Genomic DNA, 20,018 nt, shown 5'->3' on the forward strand with positions numbered 1-20,018 from the left:
TGGATCCACCGTATGTCCAGGGGTATCCCACTGTACTCTCTATTATTGCTGCTTGCAGGACTCCCTAAAGGTCGAGTGTTTTACTCTGCGGGGGATCTCAGAATCTGGACTGAACACCAGCTCACCGAAACAGAGGCTCTGTTCTCTGATGGTCAACTGCTCTTGTTCGAAGGCCTGACCGAGGGAGGCAGGCTTCCAGCCGGTCAATTCCTCCTGCACCAGCAGTTGGTGGCAGACTGCGGAGAGACCTGGAACCTAGGGGATGGGGAACCCAGGACTCATCCGGTACTGTACACACTGCTACCTATGGGGGCGGGCAGACACCATATCACGTGGATATACAAATCCATCATTGAACTAACACACGTCCCACTGACGCGCTTACGGCTCCATTGGGAGGAGGACTTTGGCCGCGGCCTCCATGACAGAGAGTGGTCGCGGGCTTTAGATCATCACAAAAAAGTGTCCCGCAACCAACGATTAAAAAATGTCCAGTTTAATGTACTACACCGCGCGTATCTCACACCAGCACGGCTTAAGCGTTTTTTCCCGACCTCCCACTTCGAATGCCCCCATTGTCGCGCGCCGGACGCCCCATTTATACACATGTTCTAGACATGCCCAGTAATACAGTCCCTTGGGTGACCGTACACACCACACTTCAAACAGTCACAGGCCTCATGGACCTTCATACATGGGATTTTTCTACTTAAAGGTATATAATCGAACACTAGAAGTCAATCGGTGATTCAGTCACAAGCATGAGTTTATGATGTCACCTTTCGGGTCCCGTTTTTTCACCTTCGAGAGCGAAGCATGTTTGATCTCATCTCTTTCTATGAACCAGTTGGTTCGTTATTTCTATATCTCACACCATTTAACCATTTTGCAAGACACGGGTGTCAACCTTTTGGTGGCGCGTACTTTGGCTTTTTTCCTCAGTGTTGACTCCAGAATGTTCGTTTTTGATATAAAATTGTATATACGAAACAACTTAATATAGTATGGTATGCTGTTGTCTTTTAGATCCTGTCGAACTTTCCCTTTGAGAGACCAATCACTCAAGGAAGATTGAACTTTTGACCGCATATAATTTATCCCCTGAAGAAGGGTTCTGTTTGTAACCCGAAATGCATTGGGATGTTGGCTATTATTATTTTTTAGAATATCAAGCATTGATGAACTGTTTATATTACTTTACATGCATTGAAAATATGTTTTGCTAATATTTTCATGTGTTTATAGTTTGACATTGATTGTGAATGCTTTTTGAAACATGTGCATACGTATTTCTTATGACTAATGTTCACGAGCAAAATATACTATCTTTGAGAATTAAAGGAAAACATTGAAGTTTGAATAAATGTGTTAAAACTCCATCAAATTTAAAGAGGCTGAATGCCCATTAGCTGTGCTTCTAGCAGCCCGGGGTTCCCCTGGGCTAATATTTGAAAGGCATGCGCCTTAGGCATCTTTAGGCGTCAAAAACTCAAGAAGGTAGAGACCAAATTTGCCCTGTTGGCCATCCTGCTAGCAAAACGTAGTATTGCAATGCACTGGCGCGCAGCAGAGGGTCCACCAATAGCGGCCTGGTGGGAGGCGGTAAAGAAGTGGGCAGCGGCAGAAGAGGACCTTATTCGCCAAAAGGAAGCCCGTGGCATACGAAAGAGCCCGGTCTCCTTAGAATGGGCGATGCTCCTACACGACTTTAAGCAGGCACATAATGATGCTGGGGAACCCCCACAGGACACACAAGCGATACCCGGACCAAGCGCACCCTGAGTAATCTGATCATTCTCAGCTCCCTGGCTACACCTGCGTACCCCCGACCCTATCCCCGGGAACATGCACTAAGGCACACACTAGAATAGTCTGCATACATTGGATCGCAAGTCATGGAGCTCCACTGCATTTGCCCGCACTGTATGGGCCCCGCACCCGCCTCCTCCCCTCATGAGCCCTGCACTTCCCTGGTTTCAAATCCCAAAGCTTAGTTACGATTATGGATTTCCATTTACCGCTACCCTCTGCAGGGGTCTATGGTCTAGAGACTGCCATACAGGTGGGGAACGGCGGCAACCTTCCCAGCAACCGCTCCCACGCTGACCATCAGTATCCCCCATGGAGATGGTGGGAGATTGCACCCCAGAAACAGTTTATCTCCATGCCTACTCGAGGACTACCCATGATGCTATTTGTCATGATGATAATTTTGATTATAATGTTTTAACAGTCGAGTATAGTTTATCTCATGTATGACATGTATAAGATTGAAATCCAATAAAAAGGTTTAAAAAAAAAACTGGTACTCGTGTAAAGCTCTCTGATACGCGATACCCTCGGGCCAAGTTTGCACTATATAACACTGTAAAAAAAAAACTGCCACGTGGCACACTCCCCTTGGCCAGGTCTGTAGCACCCAGAGAAACAGAATGTAGAGGTAAGCAGAGCCAAAGTAGTTAGAGAAAAGGCCAAATAGTGAAAGAGAAAAGGAAAAAAAATATATGATTTAATAACGTTCATGGACTGGAAAAAAAGAAATCAAAATTGTGTCATTGAAATGCAGGAAAGACAGGCCCTTGAAACGTGGTCTCAAAGGCCACTGAAGGAGATCGATCTAAATCAAAAAGATTGTGTGCACCGCTGAATGCAAACTCTTTCAAAAGGCCATCCGTACTGTCCTCAGCAAAGAGGGTCAGCATCCAATTGAGCAAGGCGAACAAACAGACATGCTCCTAATAATCTTGTGCACCTAGGAGCATTTCCAGGCAAACTGTGTGATATTCGATGATACTTTGCTGCAAGAGGCGCTGCGCATAAGCACAGTTACTCAAACCTGCCAAAGCGCCAAGAGTAGCTTCATACATTAGGTGTCTGTCCCCGGAACAGTCCTGGTCATGGGCCAGCAACGTACCGACCAACAGTTCATAATCTAGGTCAGCGCGTGAGGTATTTAAGAGGCACATATCCAGGGGCCACTGAAAAGGGCACGGGCGACAGTAGAACACAGGTTGCACTGAGGTGAAGTAGGCATAGCAGAAGGAGAGCCTACAGCTGATGCCAAGAGTCAGTAATGGCAAGCATCCAAAAAGTTGCTGCATTCGGTTACGGTACAGAAAGAACTGGGCTGAGCTGGGCTGAACCACAAGACGGGCAGCCATTACATATTAGGAGCAGAAGAACCAGCACTTCGCAAACCATCAAGAGCACCGGGGAAACCCACTAAAGGCGCTGGAAAAATGGAATGTATAAATGACCCCAAAAATAATCTGAAAAGCTGTAACAAAGATCCCACAAGTTTAATAAAATGTTCAAGGTCCTCAGTATCAGACCCATTAAATATTTGATGAATTAATTTCCCAAAGTGTAGGTGTGGTTATTCAGAATAAGACAAATTCCGTTAGAAAGCAGAGTAAGCGTGGTAATAATAGCAGGGACCGGCGTCCCTTTTAAAACCAGGCCAAATTAGGGGGTGAAACATTGCAAGCCCTGTGAAATTGAACTTCTTTACAATTTAAAGAATGTCCTACGGTAGAATCACAGTCCTCCCCTGTTAGGAAAACTTCCTTATCCGCACATTGACAGCGAAATGTGAAGGGTAAGGAACAAAATTCATGGAGAAAACTACTTCCAATGGGCTCATATTTGCAAATAGGATACTGTTTCAAGCATGCAGTAACCTGAAATAGTGAAATGGGCAATGAGATAAACCCATGTATTAACCATACAGAAGAATCAGTCTCCGCTATAGAGAATGGTAACTGTTTCAACGGTAAAAACAGGGCGGAAGCATTCAAATAGTACCATGGTGCTTTCCCATTTTTCAGCATTTGTACTGTCCAACCAAACTGCATTACAGAGCGCAACTGATTTTGATCATGATACAATAAAGATACTTCACTTTCTACAACGTCAATAACAGATGAAACAATATATGAGAAGATAAAGTACTAATGCTATCAACTACATCAAGAACCTTTTTCAAATTATCTTGATCAATTTGTCGTAAGAGGGAAGCAGCTTCCATCTGGGACAGTTTCCAAAATTCATTATATGCAGCACATACAAAGCGTTTAGTGCGAGGAGATTTTGGACCTAAAAGAAAATCCCCCAGATCAATGTTAGCTGATAAAAGAGAAAGATATTGTTTCACAGATGACAGTGTGGAGTGTTCCAACCATTGCTGACAAAATTTACCAACAGAATATGTAGTAACTGTTTGAAATGGGATTTCTGGTTGGCTAAGGCTTGCGCCAAAGTCAGACAGAAACCACCATTCTACGTCAGGGCAAGGAAGTCACCCGCCAAGATAACCCCTGCTCACCACCCTGGTAGCTTGGCATGAGCAGTCAGGCTTATCTCGGAGGCAAGGTGTAAAGCGTGTGCCCGCAACCAGCAACAACACCCAAGGCACACCACAAAGAAAACTCCACACAAGGTTATATATAAAAATAGCCTTTGTATTATACAAAACACATTAGATAATAAATACACACTTTACAATGTGCCACAGGCACGGGCAGAATTTACAGGGGATGATGTACATCGGACAGGGCCACGTGGGCCACTGTCAGGAATAAGCACTTTGTAGGAATAACGCTTAGAACATAGACCATATAATAACTGTAGCATCAAATAACAAATGTAGCACACAACCAGTAACTACTGGTAAAAGGTAAGTATCACCTAAGCAACCCTAACCACCTTAGGAAAATATCACGCAGGAAACCATGAGCTCACTAGTATAACTATACTAGGAAAAACTACCACCTAAGCATAACACTACATTTAGGGGTATAGGCCAGAAACTTCACACATGATGCATTAAAACACATTCAGAGGTGGCAGAACATAGGGTGCGCAAAACATACTACACACAGCACATTTCCTAACACCCAAAGCATTAGAGCATAAATCACATTTAGCACAAAATATCAGATAGGGCATGAAAACACGTAGAACTGTCCCCCAGGCCACTTTGGCCTCTCAGGGGCTGAAACGCCATGTGTCCACAATATCAAGAAAGGCTGCGCAGGCAGCCAATGAAGGTTGCGCAAGGGTTCCTTGGGGGGCATAAACGTAGCAGCTGCCCACTAAGTGCTGGGCAGCTGTAGGACTGCGTATGGGCACCAGCATGCCTTCTGAGCCTTCTCTGTGGGCTCCCAAATGACCAAGATGCCCCTGAAGATGCTGGAGCCTCCTGGACTGTGAGGGAACAACTGGGGGCCTCAAGTCTCGGGTGCTCAAAACAACTGTGCCCCAGGATCGTTGGAGTCCCGCTTCTGGGGACTCGAAATACAAAAATGCCCACTGAGCCTCGTGGGCTCTAAATAAAAAAATATCCCCTGGACTGGGATTAAAGGGGGGAGCGGCCCTCTGCCAACCGGGGCCGCTCCACAAGCCAATGAAATGCCCCCGACATTGGAGCCATAGGCTCTAGCACACAAATGCCCGCTGGACCCTCGTGAGCCCGAATGAACAATGCCCCGAATGCGCGTGGGAGTCCCGCTCCGGAATGGGACTCTGTCGCTGTGTGTCGCCCTCGGTCTCGCGCCCCCCCCCTCCTGCCTGGAAGCTCCACTCACCGGACTGCTCGCGGGAGGCGGCGGTGGGACGCTGGCTGCCTCTTCCGTCTGCCGGAGCTCTTGGCAGCTTCACTAGTGCCGCGGGCGGGGGCTCTCCTTCACCCGAGCCCCGCTGGCGACGGCACTTCTCGGGACGTCCTTGTAGGCGGGGTAGGCTCCCGTGCTCCCGCTCACCGGCCACTTCTCTTCACCCCAGAGCGTGGGGTGGGCACCGGTCGGCTTCCAGTTCAGGGCAAAGCACTTCCGGGTCGTGGCTGCGGCAGCCAATGGCAGTGCGGCCCTGGGGTGTGGAGGCGGGCACAGCGCCTCACAGAGGATCCCGGGCCGGCAGTGGTGATTACCCCAGGCAGAGTACGCGGTGGGCACCCGTGGAACAATTAATGATAAATACGAGGTGGGCACCCGTGATGGCTGTAGCAAGTCTGCAAATAAGCGGGGTGGGCACCCGCGCCGCAACTCGGCCAACTGGTGGGGCAAACGGCAGGGTGGGCAACAGCCTTGAAAATAAGCAACAAGGGGGAATCCCCACGCCGGGGAATCCCTCGTTAGAGGCGAAAGCAGCTCCAGGCTGCAGATAAAAGTAGGAGTGCTCCCTGCACTCAGGAAATAGCGCTCCCCTGGCGCTTTTTAGAGGCAGAGTCCCAGCCAAAGTCCAGCAAAGTTCTTTAGGAAAAGAAAGGTAGGGGGGCAAATGCTGGGCCCAGGGGCCAGCTCACAGGGCCCTCCAGGCAGGAAGGCAGTCCCAGTGGCGGTCCTCCTGGCACCCAGCTGCAGCAGGCCCTCTCCAAGTTAGGATCAGCAAGAGAACAGTTTGTATGGCCTCTTCTTATACCAAGAAATCCTTTGTCCACATGGGTGCAGGCAAGGGGCGAACCAGATACAACTGGTTCCTGAGCACTTTGTTTTGCTCAGCCCCTCTGCATATTCACAGGATGGGTAGGGTCATCAGTCGCACCACAGGGGAGCCAGCATTGTGTGGGGGAAAGCCCAGCCCTATTCAGGTCCCAGGTGCACTCCTACCCGGCCATCAACATGCAGATCTCCTATTCACCACCGGGGTAGATCCATCATGACTCATGGAGCCAGGCTCACCAGCCAGCTCCAGCCAATCACAAGCCAGACAGCCAATTTACCTTTTATACACTGACAGGCCAACTTCTAGAAGTGGCACTTCCACACTAGGTACATTAACGCCGCACAAATCATCGTGCAGCATTTAATCTCACGAGTCCACAAATACCAAACTCGCCCCTGCACTCCACATGCATCAGGAACTACCAGGGACACATACATTCCCCATGCATTCCTATGGGAGGGCAGGCCAACCTCACCACACGCACGCACTTCACCCTGGGACACAGTGGTAAAGTGCGCAGAAGCCAAAAATCCCCCTACACTAAGTCACATATAACAAGCAAAAAGTTTAGGGGTGAACCTGCCAGAAGGGCCAAGTCCAACAGTAACTGTAGGCGAGTAGGGTCTGCTTCCTATGGTCACCCCCACTTTTTAGGTTTTGACTGGCCATGCGCTTTGCGCATGTGCCAAAAAAACCTCTTGAGTTGTGTGTGTGGGTCGGGATACGCCCCCTCCTCCGATTGGCTAGCTCCATAAATGGAGGCTAGCCATTAGACGAGGGGCCTGTCCGTCAATGCCGGACCAGATTCGGGGGCGTTCCCGAGATTCTTTGGCTTTTGCCGACGTCACGCGACGTCAGCCAAAAGCTGGGAACGCCCCCGAATCTGGTCCGGCATTGCTGGTGTTCCTGCCTTCCGGCCTATTAGTGCCGCCGCGCTAGGATTGGTTCTCGAACCGCCGCATCATGAGCAAGAACGAAGGAGCTGCCCCCCCATTGGCTGAGGCGGTCGAGCCCCCTCAGTGCCGCCGCGCTAGGATTGGTTATTGAGCCGTCGCGTCATCGCTGGAGCCGCCCTGCGATTGGCCGCAGCTTCGTTCTGTGTTCTTGATTTTGCCGGCTTAAAATTACAGACCGTGAAGACAGGTTGAGGGTAAATGTGCTTAGAAATAAAGACAATGCGCTGGATTTGTCACTTGGTATCGCCATCATAATACATAGCTATACAAGCACTGAAAAACACGCCCGTAATGCCGCTGTCTTACACGTAAAGCACAAACAGCTTGGCATTTCTAGCTAGACACTGCACAAAGTGACCCCCACATATATGTTACATTGTAAGGCGAATATCAGTATGCTATAATCTTAAAAGTTAATGTACACAAACACTGTACACTGCTGGAAGCAGGAGCCCACATGTATGCACTGAACCCAGGAACTCTGGCAGCCGACCTGTGCACATACTGCCCTGCACACAACACACTCTAAGCCTAACAACCCCTACGTATACACCGAACTCTGCAACTCTAAGGGCGCCTATGCATACTTGGGCTCGGTAACTCTGAGGGCTGACCAACACATATGTTACACACTGTAAAACGAACAGATTTTACACATATATTGTACACCTACCCCCAGTGGCCGGACTGCGTGCAGTAGTCACAGCCCCTGGATACACTGAACTCAGTAAGGGAGCGCTCGCGCGAGGCTGGCATTCACTGCAACATTAAACGGTGCACAATGTAACGCTAAAAGCACCTGTGTATCGGCACTTCAAATAAAACCCCTATCTGCTCCTGTGTGTATGGGGGCATCAGCTCCGTTACCCCCGCACTTATCGGTAACACCATCAGCTCCTTGTGTGTACACCCTCCAAAGAGCGTCCCTCCTAACTCCGCAGTGACTTAACAAGGGTGCCGGACCCGGTGCCACTGCACTCGCCGCACTATTAATAGGTAAGTCCGTGCCATCCGTATGTGTACTCACGGCACATCGTAAATCCACCAGCCCCGTACACTTCAGATGCACTTGGTGCCTCCAAGGGCTTGTATGTACATTAAGCAATAACCCTTCGAACACACGCTCTAAGCCTTGGCGCGTACGGATTGGTAGATGGATACATACATGAGCGACCATTGCAGTCATCATATACACTGTATTAAGGATGGACTGTAAAGTTTGTCCTGTGTCTAATCATAGTTTCACCAGAAATATTTTTTTATATAAAAGTAGTCGCTGTAAGCAGGATTCGAACCTGCGCGGGGAAACCCCATTGGATTTCGAGTCCAACGCCTTAACCACTCGGCCATCACAGCAGCTGGACTGCATTTTTTTTTGTGTTTGTTCCTACGAACACTGAGCCACTGGAAAACGCGTGACGAGCATGCACGTGCTACACACGAGTGTATTCACTATTCATTTATACCCATACAAAGTTAAATCACCTGATAAATTGAAGAAGTTGTATGTACATACAATGCCCTGCACATGGCAATAGCAACCCGTGTACGTGAATGCACACAGGAACTGAAAAATGCGCAACATTCCCTACTCCAGCCCCAACTGGCCCTTTGGTGTATGTGGTAAAAACCGTACGTCACATGGCACTGAAAATATGGGCAATCTTTCACCGATTCCTCTGAAATATGGGTTGCATCACCATACTGACAGCCCCCAAGCCCTCTTCAGCGCGTTACCATTGTCAATGACACTAGTCTTTCTTAGCCGCCAATGATCTATATTTATGCGGCATGGCTCTCTAAATTATGCAGCAGGAAAACGCGTCATGGCTGAGGTGCGGGGTTTCATGCACAAATAAAAATATTGCACCTTTGAAATCTGGGTACGCTGTCGTCCTTCGAAATACTTAAGGTGTCGACTTTCCTGTATATATATATATATATATGTATATATATATATATATATATATATATATATATATGTATATATATATATATATATATATATATAAATATATATATATATAAAAACACACCTGTGTCCCACAGCTCTCTCCTACAAACCGAGGCCACACCTCTGAAGAAGTTTGCGAGCCAAACGAAACGCGTCAGGTGCCTCATACTGTCATTAAAGCTGCTGCTGCAACATTGTGTTTCGTGTGCGCCTCATCATGTCTCTGCACTGAAAGAGAACTTTTCTGAATATTTAGCGACTGGTTCTGTCGCCGAGGAAAACGCACCACCAGCAAGAGCGCCTCAACTTTCCCGCATTTGAACCACATTCTGCTAGTCTCGGACAAACCGAAAACCAGGGAAAGAGGCCGCCGCCTGACACCAAAGTCGGGTATGGATCCCCAGCAGTCTCATCAAAAATTGGGAAGCACTCGGGGAGAAACGCAAATCTGGAATACAGTGACTGTCACGATCCAGAACAACAGTATTGAATTCACCCCATGAGCCAGCAGGGAGCCAGGAGAAAACAGGACTGACAAGCGCTGACATGCCGAGTTAACCACGGAGCTGGAAACTGGCAATGCTGCGGAAAATCACGGAAACTGCCAGCCTGAAGGCACCCTGCACAAGCGAGGAAAGAAAACACCCTCCCCATGGCAAAACAACAAAGGAGCAGAACGGAATTGAGACAATAACGGGACTGCAGGTACCAGAATGCCGCGCTGTCTTGTAAAGGGCGGGTTCACCACAAAGCAGGCAAAACTGTATAAAACACACCTGTGTCCCACAGCTCTCTCCTACAAACCGAGGCCACACCTCTGAAGAAGTTTGCGAGCCAAACGAAACGCGTCAGGTGCCTCATACTGTCATTAAAGCTGCTGCTGCAACATTGTGTTTCGTGTGCGCCTCATCATGTCTCTGCACTGAAAGAGAAGTTTTCTGAATATATATATATATATATATATATATATATATATATATATATATACCGTATTTTCCGGCGTATAAGACGACTTTTGAACCCCTGAAAATGTTTTGGAAAGTCGGGGGTCGTCTTATACGCCGGATACAAAATGAGACCCTTTGTTTTCATGGATTTTTCGACTACTCTTGGGTGCGAGTTCGAGCTGCACCATTTCCCGCCCACGCTTCCGACCCAGCGGGAGCGTGGGGGGGCTCTAAACTGCTGTCCGACACAAACGGGTAAAGTCCGCGCTATATAAAATCGCATGCCATCTAAAGATTGCAGCCAGCCGTCCGACACAAACGGGTAAAGTCCGCGCTATATAAAATCGCATGCCATCTAAAGATTGCAGCCAGCCGTCCGACACAAACGGGTAAAGTCCGCGCTATATAAAATCGCATGCCATCTAAAGATTGCAGCCAGCCGTCCGACACAAACGGGTAAAGTCCGCGCTACATCAAATCGCTTGCCATCTAAAGATTGCAGCCAGGGATACCGAGCAGCTTCCACAGGCGTTTCTGTAGGCACAACTACCGTACGAGCATATACCGGTAATAAACGTTAAGTTACATGCATCAAAAGTGCCTAGACTGACCTGCACACGCGCCTCCACATCCCCATGCAGATGAGGCAGCAGGATGAGGCAGCAGGAGGTCCTGAAACATAACAGGCAGCTCTGAAGATGGCGGCCCCCACTGTGTTCCACATGTGCTGATCTCTCTCTCCTTCCAGAAATCTCATGCTCATGGGAAGGAGGGGAGTGTCAGTACCACGTGATCTCCTCAGTCCATGGAGATAGAAAGTTGGACTGCGCTGGAAGTGGGGGTCGTCTTATACGGCGAGTACAGCATGAAACCTAAAGTTTATCAAGCAAAGTAGGGGGTCGTCTTATACGCCGGGTCGTCTTATACGCCGGAAAATACGGTATATATATATATATATATATATATATATTGTGCAAATTCAGTCAGCATGTTATTGCCCAGCATATCCGCCATAACGCCTTTCGACTCCCAACTCGGGCCTTGATCACATGATATATTCACATTCCTGTCTCTAACAACCTCTTCTCTTCCACCTCAAGGTACAGGCATGCATCGGGCTCCAACAGTCCCTCAGAGAAACTTAACCACAAAACCCGGTAAGTGTCTAATGAAATAAAAACATTACACAATAAAATATCATTAATAACCCCTTATGACAACTAAGGCTAGTTCACTCTCACGGAGATTATTTCAATCGTAGGTTGAGGCTTCCCTTGTCCTCCTTTATTCAGTGGTCAGATGGAAGTTGTTTAATGTTCTTTGTTCTTTTGCCCACCATAGCGCCTCAGTTTCGACCCAACTTATGCAAATCAGGCGTGAGCCTGCTCTGAAAGGAACAGTCCAGCCCACGCTGCCAGACCACACCCTCCATGAACCGAAACACAAGCAAACCAAGGCCGGTTTCGCCCTGATTGGGGCTTGTCAGTTGGGTGAACCTTGCTTACAGAGGCACGGTGAACATGGGACCCACATCTGGACATACCCATGACCCTGAGGGCGGTACATCACTGGAGCCCATCTACAGCGATGGCCACAGTTCTGACTTCCATCCACTATTGTGTGTTTAAGGAACATCTCCCCTCACAATGCGCATATCTGACCTTTCAGACCATAGATGCTCCCAAATGTTTACTGATGGGCCCCAAAGAGTGGTCTGTGGAGAGCCCGAGGACAGCATTGATGGTAGTAAGATGGGAGTGGGGCTTTGTGGGTGGTTAAATGTTGCAGGGTACTTCTTAAGAATATTTTGCTCCAGTTCAGTTAGCTTGTACATAAAAGCTTCCCCATTTATTTTGTTGAATGTAGGTGCTGACTGGTGTAAGCCACATGTGAAGGTCCGGAGGGCTGCAGGCGACCCGGGGCCCCACTCTGAGTATCACTGCTTTAGGCAACGTATGGATTGGATATGCTCTAGTAATGTCAGAATCCTCCCTGACACGAGCAGCTCTACGCCCGTGCACTAACCCCTCACCTTGCAGACAGTGCACATGTGATAACTGCATACTTTAAAGCCGTTATTACACTGATGTACCTGCGCTACAAATATTGCTTGTTCTGTGATATTCCAGACCTATGAAGACAGCTGTGTGAGATGGAACACTTGCTAATATGATTCTAGGCGCAGTGGCTCATTCCCACGGTCCCTCACACACCCCCAACTGCATGTTTAGACACCCTGGGAAAGTTTGAGCCTCAGGCCTGACCCGAGCCCACGGGCCCTGCTCCTGCCCCCTCCCGCGCAGCCCCCGGCGGTCCGGTGAAGATCAAAGGGCCGCCTCCCCGCGCGAGCACCTCTCCCGGGCACTTGCGCATATTCACAGTTACTGCGGAGGGTTCAAAGTGCAGGAGGTAATAGTGTGAGTCTGTAGTGTGTGAGGACGACAGAGTAGTAGAGAGGTGTTGCTTTTGGGACAGTGGCATTCGAGAAGCCAGTTTAGAGCGCACTGCTGTTCTAAGGGCGGCGGGGGGGGAGGGGGGGGGGGGATAATTGCAGACATTGGTTTAAATTGAGCAGTCAGTCGGTGATCCCACTCGACTGTGCAGTGTGAAAGGGTAGACACAACCAACAGATGCCAGAGACACACGGACATAGAATTAAATAAATAAATACACACAGACACATCGGTGAGAAAGGTTGCTTTTATTTAAAGTTACAATTCGTGCCTCCCTGTTGCCTGCTTGTGCCTCTGTTTTCGTGTCTCCCTGTTGCCTGCTTGTGCCTCCGTTTTCGTGCCGTGACTCTATTGCCTGCTTGTGCCCCTGTTGCCTGCTTGTGCCTCCGTTTTCGTGCCTGTGAGACTGAGTGCAGGCTGTGAGTGCAGGCTGTGAGTGCAGACTGACTGTGCAGACTGACGGACTGTGCGTACCTGTGTATGTGTGCAGCTATGTGTACAAGAGCTAAGTCATGCTGTGTATGTGTGTGTGATGCTATATGTGTATTATGCTATGTGTATGTGTGGGTCTGTAGCTGTGTATGTGTGCAGATGTGTCCAGGAGCTGAGTGATGCTGTCTGTGTGTAATGCTATGTATGTGTGATGCTATGTATGTATAATACTGTGTGTGTGTAACTGTGTCTGTCTGTATAACTGTGCATGTCTGTAGCTGGGTGTGTATGTAGCTGTGTATACAAAGCCTGTCAATGTGTGTAGAGGAGGAGCTCTGTGTGTGTGTGTATAGCTCTGTGTACATATACCTATGTGTGTATAAGTGCAAATGCAATAGGTCTCACATTTCGTAACCATAAAGCAATTTACTAGTAAACGACAAAGCCATTTGTTTATCTGTTTTACAAAAAAAAACATAGGTGAAAATTTTTACATTTACAATGCCAATAGCTCAAATTTTGTCAAAGGCAAAACCATTGCATTGTAAATGCTTGTTGCTTTTCTTTACTGGTTTTTCGACTTTAGTGTGGCTGTGGGCCAGCTAATCAGACCCACAGCCCAGCTGTTCTCTCTCTAAATTCATACCATGTACTTTAGGTACATATCCAATTGGGAATTGGGTCACCTTTGTGAGCCCTTGTATAGTGTACCTTAGGTACCCAGGGCATAGGTGCATCCAAGGTCTACCAGGGGCTGCAGCATGTATTATGCCACCCCTGGCTGGCCATCCACATTGACAAAACTGGCTGATCACTCAGCTGGGGCAAGGTCGTGTAATCACCCCTTGCTTAGGTATAGTACCCCTATACCTACCATTACATATAGACACATATATACCTATAAGTCACTCCTATGGCAGGCCTTAACAATCCTGAAGGAAGGCAGAGTGCTTGGTTTTATGTGAGATGGTGCTCTAGCATGAGCTGAGCCTGTCGGCAGCTTTCAGAACCATGTCCTTATAGCTGTTCTATGATATAGCCATACCATATACTCTTAAGTGCATTATAATCCTCGCGGTTAAATGATAACTTCGGTTTGGCTTTATCAAAACATGTCGTGTAAGGTGTCATACGCTTTGGAATACTACCCCCTCGCCAGTTCTGGCGACGGGGGTAGCATTCCACCCTTCTAGAGGGAGAAGACATGTTGTTCCTGGTAATCCCGGTTAAAGTTAACCAGAGACTCAGCATCACAAAATGGATGCTGCTGCCACAGACACAAGTCTGACCTCCTGCTGCTGGGAGTCTTTCCAGCGAGGGAGGCTAGGAAAATAGGTTTCCTGTCTTGGGAGGTGCTAGCACCACCCCAGACAGGCCATAGCAGACAGGCCATAGTGTATTGGGGCAGGGAGGGCTGAGTGAAATGAGACACTGCCTGGGGTACACAAGGTGTCCCATGCATAGCCCGGTTCAAACCAGTTGCTGGGGCACTCCAGCCCCAGCTCTGGCGCGAAACTGGACAAAGGGAAAGGGGTGTAACCACCTCCTTCCCTGGTCCCACCCATAGGAGGGACCTAGTAGGTAATCCAGCCCCTTTAATTTGCATAAAGCTAGGAACGGAGACTAGAGACATTAGATTATCCTGAACTGAAACTTGAAACGAAACTCTGGACCTTTCGACATTCTACTGCAACTAGAAGACTGAAGAATCTCCCTTGTGGTCCAGGAGTGACCACCTTGTGCAAACAGGCACCACCAGTGATCTGCCTGTTTGCTTTGTCGACGCTCCCGCCGGAGCCCGAGCAAAGAGCCTGACAAGAACTAGACTTCCAGACTTCTCCGACCCCGACCCACATCTGCAGCAGAGCTGAGACCCGTAGAGACGACGTGAGACGTGGGACCGGACATCTTGAAAAACCTGCTTATTGCTAATTGTGCAGCTTCTGAGGCACCCTCAAAGTTGTGCATTGGGGATTGAGAAGCCCCAGCACCGAGCCACATTTGCACCGACGCACAGCCCTCCAGACTCCACGAGTGCCGCGTTGGGCCTTCTAGTACTTTTGAGCTCGACGCGCCTTTCCGGTCACTTGCCCGTTGGCTAGTGGCCTCTGTGAAGGCAAACCTTTGAATCTACACGGCTGGCCTGGTTGCTCGAGGCTTGCCCCTGCTTCCCTGAAAAGGAGAAGCGCCCCAGACCTTGCTGGTCTGAACAGAAGCCCATCTTCGATTCCTGCGTGGGTTGCATTTGCCAAGGCCTGTTGACTCAAAGCCGACACCGCCAACAGCGAGATCCTTCGTGGGACAGTCCGTATCCAGCTCCTGGTCGTCGCCGACGCCTCCTGGTCCACATGGCTGCAGAGACAAGCTTCACGACATCACCCGATTGCTTCACGACATCGCCTGGTTCCTGCCTGGTCACTGGCTAGTGACCCAGACTCTGTCCCCTCTGCTTTCAGGTACTCTTCATCCTCGATCCGCCCTTGGATCCAACCGGACACTTCTCTCCTGGTCGCCTGCAGCATCTTTTTACAGGTCTCTATAGGATTCAGCGACAAAACCCGACACAACTTGACACCTATGCACATGGCTCCCGTGGGTGAGGTAACGCGAGTACTCCGGTGCTCCTGTGGGTATTGACTATCCAAGTGTCCTAGTTTTCAGTAGCTTTCTCCTAGTCCATCCGGAAGTGTCCTAAATCTTCGAAACCTCAAACGGATCATCGGTTCACGGAGCACGGAAGGAGGCTCACGCGACTTGCCAGACTTTGGATTAACTTGTGACCAGCAACGCCTTGCCGGACCCGCTGCGCGGGTCCCGCTGCGCACAGAGACTCCCTGTGGGGCATAGAGGGGGAGCCCTACAACCAGCAACATCTTCTGGACACCGGCGGGGCTGCGAGCAGCCTAGCAGGGACTCCATTGACCAGGAGTCCCTGCGTGCAACACCTGTGGCCGCTCTCCCTGCCGGCAACGCCCCCTGACAATCGGAGTGAAAACCGAGCGTTTCCCTTGCCTAAGCGGGAAACCTCAAACGGATCATCGGTTCACGGAGCACGGAAGGAGGCTCACGCGACTTGCCAGACTTTGGATTAACTTGTGACCAGCAACGCCTTGCCGGACCCGCTGCGTGGGTCTCGCTGCGCACAGAGACTCCCTGTGGGGCATAGAGGGGGAGCCCTACAACCAGCAACATCTTCTGGACACCGGCGGGGCTGCTAGCAGCCTAGCAGGGACTCCATTGACCAGGAGTCCCTGCGTGCAACACCTGTGGCCGCTCTCCCTGCCGGCAACGCCCCCTGCCCTCCCCTTTTTCACAGGGCGGAGCACCCGCTGCGCGAGAGCGCACGGGAGCGACCGGGGCGAAGACCGGGCAAAGAGCGGGCCGTTTGAGGCCGTTCGAGTACGGCAGAGTCCGGCCCGGGCCCACCCCCCCCTGGCCGTTCGGAGGCACTTAAGGTAGGCGGCGGCCCTCACCCTACTACCCCTTGCCTTTTGGTTTTGCAAGGACGGATTAAAATTAACTGAGATTTTTTTTTTTTCTTCACCCCACCTACTTCTTATAATGCCCTTAAGGTCAGGCAAAGAACGAACAGTCCAAATCCATACCACCAAGGGAGTCGTATCAGGCCCCCTTGACGCCTTTATTACACGGGCTACGGGGATATTGGAGAAGGAAATTGCCATGGTCGAAAAAAGACTCTCGCTTGACCTTATCAGCGGAAAGCGCTCATCGCTGGGGGGACTAGCCTCCATTACCAGCCCTGTACCACATACCGCTTTTAATTGTGTTCAAGCCTCTTCCACGGACGCTATCGTCCATCTAGAAAGTGTGGGGGTGAGTCCAACGGCCCCTACCCTGGAGGAAGATGGGTACAGTACAGATGACTCACAAGCTAGCCAGGGGGGCGATTTACAGACTAGCGGGGGGCTCGAACCTAGCCAGTTATCTGGATACCTTCCCCTTAATGTCTCTAACACTGCTGAAACTACCAATTCTCCAAATTTAAATACTGACCTTAACAACAAAAAGAGAAAGCAAGACTCTAGACTGTCGGTGGGGAGAGAACGAAAGATCCCAAAAATAAATGATGTCCCAGACAAAGGGAGCCAGGGTTCTGAGCATCCCCTTGACACACAAAATCCCTCTGTGTTTTCTAATATGTTGTGCCCTTCCCTCACATCATTGGGTTCTTCAAACACCTGCCCTTTGTGTCTTAACAGCGATGAAATATTGTTAGTGAAAATGGAGGCCATGTTTAAAACTTTATTACTACCTGTTTTGGAGCGGACAAGGCTAATGACCTCAAAAATTGACAGCATGGAGGCTATAATTAACTCAAACCATGCTATGCTACAAAAACTACCAGGCACTAGTCATATGGGAGTTAGCAAAACACAAACAGCCCCAAAAAACTTAGTTAGTAATAATCTGGCAATGAGCAATTCAACCCATAACAAAACTTTAGGGCCAATCACCAATACGCTCACAGGGGGGGGAGAAGCAAAAAGCCACATCCTCTAAACCAGCCACGAGTATTCTAACACAGACATCCAAGACAAAGATCACGGACAAACACAACTCCTGTGGGCAACAAAGCACGGGACCATCCCAACAAATTAAAATAAACCCTGCCCCCCCCCCGCCCACATAGAGACACTGCTGGCCAACGCACTAACACCAACCACGGGGAGGGGAGTCGCAGAAGATTTACCACCCCTCGCGTTGATCTACCGATCGAAGCAACCCAGCATACAATAGTCTTGACAGGTGTTGCCCCGCTAAAACCAGGCAGAAAGGAGTCTTATGGGGATCTCCGTAACAAAGTAATCTTCTGGTTAAATAAAAATCGACCTTTACCCCCCTCCTCTCCTACTGAGATATTATTTGTAAGAAGAGTGGACTGGGTGGGTCATGGGACCAAGGACCTGGAGGGAGATTGCATCTTGATCACGTTTAAGGACCCATGGGTGGTAGATTCCATCCGAAGAGAAGCTAGATTTGCTAGACAGGGGGATGTACAAACTTTGGGCCTATCATACTTCTACCCTCATAGGCAAAGACCCATCCAACCATACTCCACCTTCCGTAAGGCCCCAGCCATAAGATACCCCTTGGCACTAACCCCTCTTGACCGCCAACGCCCATTTCTCTTTAATCACTTTGGCCCCCTCTCCGATCTTGAGGCCATAGATTGACTTCACATAACACCCAGTGAGTCTTCCCCTGCTAAAGTAGCTGGCCACGAGCCAATTGGGTATAGCATGGAGACCCCGCATCCAATAGACAACTTAGATGCAGTTGGGGGAGGCCAAGAGACTAGGGCGTCTAACCTACCTACACCCAGAGATGTTCAAGAGGCTATGATAATTGTTGATTCCATGGATAATGCCAAGCTCATGGAGAATAAGAAGGATAGAGGGCATAAAAAGGCACCTATTTTAGCTTCACCTTTGCAATTTCCCCCTGTGGTTCCATCCTCTGACAACTTGAAAATCTTATCTTGGAATATTGCAGGAATCAAGGCCCGCTTTTCCTCTGCAGATTGGCTGGACTTTGTGGATAAATATGACATTATTTTGCTCCAAGAAACCTGGGCAACTGAACCAGTCTTTAAGTTGGGCTATGCCAATTTCTTTAAACCTGCAATTAAAGGGGGCAAAGGGCGTGCCTCAGGTGGCTTAATGATCTGGGTGAAGCAGTCATTGGGTCTTTATCCAACAGAGCTACCTGTTCAGCACCCGGATCTCCTTTCAATCAAACTAAGTAAGGCTAACCAACGGGATCTGTACATCTTTAACATATATGCCAGAGGCTTGCCTGGTGGCCGTAGTCCGCCATTGTTGAACATTATCGACCACAAACTTGTTGAAATGGGCAGTGGGAATGTCACCATCTTAGCTGGAGACTTAAATTGCACCATAGAGCCATTGTTTGATATGGGGGACAGTTGGAGCACGGCTGAGGATGCTGCTTGGGACATCCCTGATCTAATAGTTGATAAAATGGCCAAAGCAACCGAGGCGGCAGTGAACTGGATGGCACTCTGCCTAAACAGGGGATTCCGAGCTTGTAATGGCCGCACAAGTTCGGATAAAGAAGCCAATTGTACTTTCGATAATGGCCTAAGGCGGAGCCGCATGGACTATGTCTTGTTAAAACTGGAATATTGGTCCTTACTAGTAGACATGGTAGTAATACAGCACCCGGAAAGTGACCATAATCCGCTGTTACTATCATTGAAACTACCAGATTTAAAGAGACTAGTGGAGCCCACCACCTCACAAACAGGGGACGTTTTGTTAACCAATGACAGGAGGAGGTTGAAATGGTCCCGGATCATGGAGGATAAATCCTTATGGGACAATGTTAACACAATGGCCAATAATGTGTATAACGACATGTTAAAAATTGATCTGTTGGGGGGAAACCCGGGCTTGGCTAACAATGTTATTAATCTCCACATCAGTTGCTTTGACCATTTAAAGTCCCTACTTTCCCTCCCTTGCCGGAGTGCTTCCACCAAAGCTAATCCCCTCCCCCAGAAATGGTATAACAAAAAATGTAGGGAGGCCCACTCTGATCTTATTAAAACTATTAAAACTCGGGACATGGTCGCAGTCAAAGCGGCTAGGCTCCATTATAGAAAAACCCAGTGGGAATCCAAACGGGAGTGGGAGGATAGGTTCTGGTCAGATCTCTTGGATGCCTCCACCTCAAACAACCAGAAAAAGTTTTGGGATCTAGTCAAGTGGGGGAAGGACCCGGACTCGTGTACCCCGGCTAACCATGTACCCCTGGATGAGTGGGTAACATTCTATTCTGCCCAATTCAGAGC

The 20,018-nt window shown here is 49.1% G+C and overlaps 1 protein-coding gene and 1 non-coding gene across 3 annotated transcripts in view; both read right to left on the reverse strand.

Annotated features, from left to right (window-relative positions):
• FIRRM (FIGNL1 interacting regulator of recombination and mitosis) overlaps positions 1-20,018 on the reverse strand; it is a 3,285,109-nt gene that overhangs the window by 2,545,209 nt on the left and 719,882 nt on the right. The window lies entirely within an intron of this gene.
• Positions 8,672-8,753, reverse strand: TRNAS-CGA (transfer RNA serine (anticodon CGA)). The gene has a single exon. It is a non-coding gene; the product is annotated as a tRNA-Ser (tRNA).

The sequence above is a fragment of the Lissotriton vulgaris genome, chromosome 1_1 (assembly GCF_964263255.1).
Source record: "Lissotriton vulgaris chromosome 1_1, aLisVul1.2, whole genome shotgun sequence".
Classification (NCBI taxonomy): Eukaryota; Metazoa; Chordata; class Amphibia; order Caudata; family Salamandridae; genus Lissotriton; species Lissotriton vulgaris.